Raw genomic sequence first — 6,751 nt, forward strand, 5'->3', positions numbered from 1 at the left:
CCCTATATATCTCTGAGAGCTTCAGTACCAATTAATCTGTCGGCATATCCTATTTTAACTTAATATGTAACGTCATTGTAATCAGCATATCCTATTGTGACATCATATGTGACATCTCATTGGTAGCTAATTAATGTTTAGTTTGCCCATGTCTTGAAAAGCATGCTTTAAGAAAGCACTGATCTTCCACTGGCATGGTAACTTCAGAGATACCTGTTTCTGCTGCTGACTATGGAGCATAATGCATTAGCTTAAATGTTAGAAATGCAAATTGTTTCCTTCTGCAGCTATTAAGACTGTCATGACTGAATGTAATGGTAGCTCACCTGTCTTGTGTTGTCCTCACATAAGATCACATCCATAATCAGTTTCTTGGGTGTCCACTGATGAGTAATGAATGGGTGATAGAGTCTCCTTGCAGTTGTGTAAACATACTTTGATGTGGTTGGATGATGCTTTTTGATTTCTCAGAAACATCTTTCCTGCCTTTTTTTTTTTTTTTTTTTTTTAAGTTTCAGTTAAAATGTGATAAAAGGTTGCCTAGGTAGCCATAACTCTGCCTATCTTGATACTTCCATATTTTCTGCTTTGAGTTTTCTTCTGACAGAGTTACCTTAACTGCTGGATTTGCTAAACTTTTAAAGGGTTTTGTTTGTTTACTTTGTTGTTCAACTGGACAAATGTATCAAGGTCACTTGTGATGAATTATATAGATATTTATACTTTTATATATATGTATATGCCAGTTTTGATAGTAGCCACTTCTTGATCCCAGACTTGCTGCAAGGAGATTGCTGACATAGAACTCTGACCCTGAGCTTTGTCTTGGTATCCCTGGGTTTCATTTTAGGGTAATCTGTTCACTGGGCCCTGTTCACTTCTAATCCTTTTCATTGTCTGAAAGGAAATCTCACAACACTGTGACCTTTTCTTGTCTGTTGTACCTCCTGTAAAGAAACAACCCTGATCTTACTTAGAGTGTGTGTATAGAGTTACTGTGGAGTTGGCAATAAAATGCAAGTAAAGCTTTACAAGAAAAATGTACAGAAACTATCCTTTTTACTGTGCTTTTATTACATTGGATTGTGCACAGATGGATGGGCTTTTAGTTGGCTCAGGAGTAAAGGGCCCACCAATATATATCTAAGCCATTCTAAAGCAACTCGAATTCCCTTAGGAGCAATACATTAAAGTGCCTAAGAAAATGGACTTTTTTTTTTTTTACCTTGTGATCTTTCTGGTTTCCCATCACTGGGCTGGAAATACCAAGTCTCCAGTGAATATTATTATTAGTCAATAAAGTTAAAAGCAGCAGATTATATATATTCTGGGAGATAAATAATAACAAAAGTAGCCAGAACTAGGGTTGCCTACAGCTACTAATAAAATGTCACCTTCAGTTTAGCTCTGTATGCCTCTGAGATCGTACTTAAAAATACAATAAAATCTGATGCTCTCAATGAGAAAATACAGCTGACTTGACAGATCCAGAAATGTGTTTCTAAATAATACCATTAAAATATACTGGACAAGCATAAAAGATTGCAGATGCACCTAAAATGTGTTTCATTTCAAGTTCCTATTCTGCTAACGCAATTCCAATTTTTCAGGTACATACATTTTTATATTGGGGGATTATCTTATGTGAAGCTCGGTAGATTTTTTTATAAAATGCTTTCTTGGCTGTGTTCATTTCAAAGATACTAATTCTTCCTCACTTGAAATATTTACCTATAACTTAACTACAACTTTAAGCCATGACTGGCAACTTTCTAAAGAGGATTACCATGTTTATACCACATTAAATTTCTTGCATGCTTTTGTTTACAGAATATATGCCAATCAAGTAAAAGTTGTATACATATTTGCCCAAGTTTAAAAGAAAATGAATTTGTGCTATTATGACTGCTTTCTGAGAGAATTCTGAAAAACAAGTCTGTTGCTGGAAATAGTCACATAAACATCTCAGCTGAAGTAGTTCTGGATTGGTACTTTTATTTTCTTGATAGGAATTGTCATTTTTTTTTGAAGAGGGAATATCCACAGAATAAACCCACTTTGGACTTGCAAATATGTCTAAAGCTGAGGGTAAAGTCATTTTCAAAAATCACATCCTCCTAGACTAGTGATGACTTTGGCTCAGCATGTCTTCTATTGCAAACCTTATTTCAAGAGATTAATCAAAATTTGAAATCTATGCAGACATCTGCAGAAAGCTGATGATCTGCCTAATGATCCTCAATAACTCTGAAAAGAGCCAAAGAAAATAGTGTGTACTTGCATGCTTTTCATTGAGAACCATTTATTAGGGTAGATGTCAAATGGATAGGCTATGGTAATAAACAAAATGGGCTTATACTTTATACAGTGAGGCTAGCTTTCGTGTCTGCAGCTTTAAATAACTGCTGCTTGTAATAGTCTCTCTTGCCTTCATACTTACCATTCCTGAAAAGGACTTATTGAACTGTATTTGTTCAAGTAAATCTTTTTAATTTATGTGTAATCAACAAAGTATGGAGTTCATCTCTATATATTAATTTTAACCTAATAATGTTGTTAAATTAATATTTAGTCAAAGTCAGTAGTTTTGTGTAAGCACTGGACACTTAATTTATGTACCTATCTGCAGCCTGTGTATGCACATGGAGACTTTGTGACAAAAATTGTATTAGATAAGATTCAAAGCCATAAATATCTTCTTCTGCTTCTCTTTTTTGGCAATCTGACGTGCCGTTGATCTGCCTTCTTAGCCAATGATGATTTGTGGCTAAGGCCATATTTTAATACACTTTGCCTGGTTAGTTTTTGCAAATTGAAGCAGCTTTCTATGTATTCAACTTATTTTCTGCTTTAATTCTTTGAAGACAGACTGTGAAGGTTGTCCTAATTTTAACGTGTGCAGAAGACCAAATGTGATAAAAGGCTGAGCTGGAGGTAGCCCTTTCCCTGTTGTAACATCCAAGGAAGGCATTGAGGAGGAGAAGATGTCCACAGAACCCCTGACGGAATTTCTCCTTGATAATTCTGTTGGAGCAGTAGGATGAGAATAGGTTTCTATCTAATACCCAAGGGCTTCTGGGATCCTTTGTGCTTCTACATCCCAGGAATATCCATCTTTATGACAGCAGAAATATATTACCAGCCACTTCTGTTGACTTGGGCTGCAAGATGGCATTTTATTGTAAAAGTGATGTGTGATACTGCTGCAGCTCAGATTTTTGTAAGATACAAGCTTCTTCCCCAAGTAGCAAGTGATAGGATGAGAGGAAGTGGTTTCAAGTTGTTTCAGGGGAGGTTTAGACTGAATGTTAGGAAAAATATCTTCACCAAAAGGGTTAATGAGCACTGGGGAACAGGCTGCTTAGGGAAGTGGTTGAGTCAACATCCTTTGAGGTACCTAAAAGACATGTAGATTTAGGGGCATAGTTTAGTGGTGGACTTGGCAGTGTTAGATTAACAGTTGGAGTTGAGTTTTAAGGGTCTTTTCCAACCTAAATGATTCTAGGATTCTAAGATCCATGGAAACTATGTTTTCACAGGCTCTGTCTTCTTCTCTATCCATTTCTGCTAACTTTCCCTGCCCTCTTTAGAGAGCTTGTGGGTTGTAAACCTGTACGGCACTTTCTGCTGGGGTAAAAGAAGAAAGAAACGGGTTTGCAAAGATACCCTGTCTCTGGGACCAGTGGAAAGGGAGAGTGAGTGGTGTGTCCATGAGATTAGAAAGGGACAGTGAAAGTCTTTGCAATATGTTTGGGTAGAAAATGCTTACCTTGGTATTGGGGGGGTGGGGGGGTGGTGGTGTCCACATCCCTGAGAGGAGATACTATTTTTAATGAAATGGGAAAGGTCTGGTGATTAATACAGGTACACTACACTGTAATGCTTATTGCACTGTATCATATCCACCACTATTTCACTTCAGTAGGAATATGGGCTTTCCAAAACTTGTGCATTTCCATTTCAACCACTTGGAACACTGAGTGATGAAATACCTGTAAGAACATGATCTGGGCAGGTTTGTTGGTTTTTCTCCATTCAAAGCTGTCTCGGCCCAGGTACTTCTGAAGCCAGCTGAAAGAGGAATAAATGCCCCAAGAAAATGCCGCAGTGGCATGTGAGCAGTCAGTCTTGGATGGCATCCAATGCATCTGAAACATCTGTGTGAAGTTGTGCATGTCGGCATGTCCGCGTTAGCAAGGGGCTCTTAATGGTATGGCACAAGTAGGCGTTAGTTGGTGATTGACCAAGGCTGTGTAGCAAACACTGGTGTATTGTCTACTGTACTGTAATAGCGCTGTAAACACAAGTGCATGAGGTAAAAAATAATAAAAAAATCCAAACCAAACAAAAAAGCTCTGTTGCAGTGTGGGGCAGTCTGTAGCTCTAGTAACGCTTTAAGTACTGCAGTGTTTCTTGAGCTGATTATGATTATGCGTCTTACATGCGTGTAGAAAAATGCCATTGTGTAAATGTTTGTCGGCAAATGGACTGCAGTCAATTACCTGTCTTGAACCTGTGACATTTTCATAGTAGAAAAAATGTCTTAAATAACCATTTTTGAGGTATTCTTGTTCCACTGCTCATGTGAGCTTTCATGATAATTGGCAATCAAGTAACAAAATCTTGGCAATATGGGTGCAGCAATTCTATCAAGTATAAAAAATTCTTGCTTGCATATTCCTAAAGCTGTTGTAAATCAGTTGTATTATCAGAAATGCACTTAGCAATAATACATGTGTCTGATTCAAGGTAAAATGCTTCTGTTTCAAGAATTTAGTCGGCAGATGTGTATCAGTTGTGAGGGGGGAGTATTCCCCAAAGCCTTCCCCTGCCCTTGGCTCAGTTGGTGGAGAGAGAAGCACCTCCAAGCAGAACAGCTCTGAATTGCCCATCTTGGGAGCCACTCATTCTACAATGACTACTGGGAAGCCTTCCTAGGCTGAAGTTAACCCTGAATGTAAATCCACTTGGATGCATAAGGATTTGGGTGCCTGCAGTGCAGAATAGTGCATCATCTGCAGTCCTCTTTTACAGCTACCAGTAAGTGGGCTGCTTGGGTAGTGACAGCAATGTAGCCACAGCAGCACAAAAACAGGGAAGAGGCTAAGCTTTTATAGGCATCCAAATGTGGTTTTGCAGGTTGTGCTTACGTCTGTGTGGTTATAGAATCATAGAATAGTTAGGGTTGGAAAGGACCTTAAGATCATCTAGTTCCAACCCCCCTGCCATGGGCAGGGACACCCCACACTAAACCATGTCACCCAAGGCCTCATCCAACCTGGCCTTGAACACTGCCAAGGATGGAGCATTCACAACCTCCCTGGGCAACCCATTCCAGTGCCTCACCACCCTCCCAGTAAAGAATTTCTTCCTTATGGCTATGCTGCCTGCACAGTGCCTGCGGAAATAATTACTTTTGAGTTAGCTCAGTCCACACTGCTGCACAGCAGCATGAGGAGTACAACAGTAGATTTCTGTATCTCCTATTAATCTTAAGGCCAGCTTCTTGTCATCTTCTGTAGACTCCTGCTGCTCTTTGAAGATATTTGCAGTGTCAAACTTTTCAATCTTTGAGGTAAATCTCTACTTACTCATTCCAATTTATTTGCTACGTGAGCAGGTGTTGCTTATGTTGACATTATTGGAAAATTTGAAAGTTGGGTTAATTGAGTGCAAGTCTTTGGCTGTTTGAGACTCATCTTGGGCACTCACTGTCTATCCATCGTTAACTGTTATGATGTGTTATTTGCCATGCTAATGCCATTTTTCCTGTCTGTGGTTAGTATTAACAACTTGTGTCCCATAAGTTGCAGAGGAAAATAAAAGCACTTCTTTTTGACAGCTTGTCTTCTAGTTTTTAAGCTATACTCAACTTTGATACCTCTTTGAATTAATCTCTGCTACTGCAGACACACAGTAAAGCAAACCCCATGCTGTTCTGTTACAGAGTTGGGCTGTGTCCTGCTAGGTATGAAACTCCCCTCTTTAAGTTGGAACTGCCACATGTGTGAAATGGCTCCACCTTGATTAAAATGCAGAACCATGCATACTTCTGTTGGAGGGTTAGGTTTTACAAATGTTTGGCCTACGTTCCTCTGTTCAGTTTTTACTTCTTTAGCTAAAGGAAATTGCTTCTCATCTTATCCTCTACCAGGACTCTGAATAAGTTATCTTCCTTTATCTATATTGTTACCTGTAAGTTATTTATAGGCTATAATCATATTCTGCTCAATCCTCTTTTCTGGATTATATAACTTCAGTGTCTGTAGTCAGTCTTCAGTATTCAGTATCTTATCCTCCAATTCCTGTATCATTTAAGTTAGCCTTCCTTGTATATGCCTAATTATTTTATACATATATATATACATTTATTTTTTTTCTGGCAGTCCATTGAGATAAGCTGTATATGTGGTATTCCATTTGTGGTCATGTCATGGCTTTGTACCGTGGAATTATTGCCTCCTTTTTTATCTCCTTGTTTATAGAAGATTCATACACATTGAAGACCAGCGGTTGCTTCTCCTGCAGACAGATCAAACTTGCAAAAACAATCTTTGATCGCCAATCAAATATTGACCCTACTTTCGATAGTATCACACTCAATACTTCTAGACAACTATAGTTTTTGTCAGTGCTGCTTATATTCCAACTTAAAGCAAGAATAGCTTTATTTATTATGAATAAATATTGCCTTGTTTTCTGTGTTAGCACATTTCAAATGCTTGGGGATTACTACCCTTTTTGGTTTTGC

Source organism: Psittacula echo (assembly GCF_963264785.1).
Source record: "Psittacula echo genome assembly, chromosome: 2".
Taxonomy (NCBI): Eukaryota; Metazoa; Chordata; class Aves; order Psittaciformes; family Psittacidae; genus Psittacula; species Psittacula echo.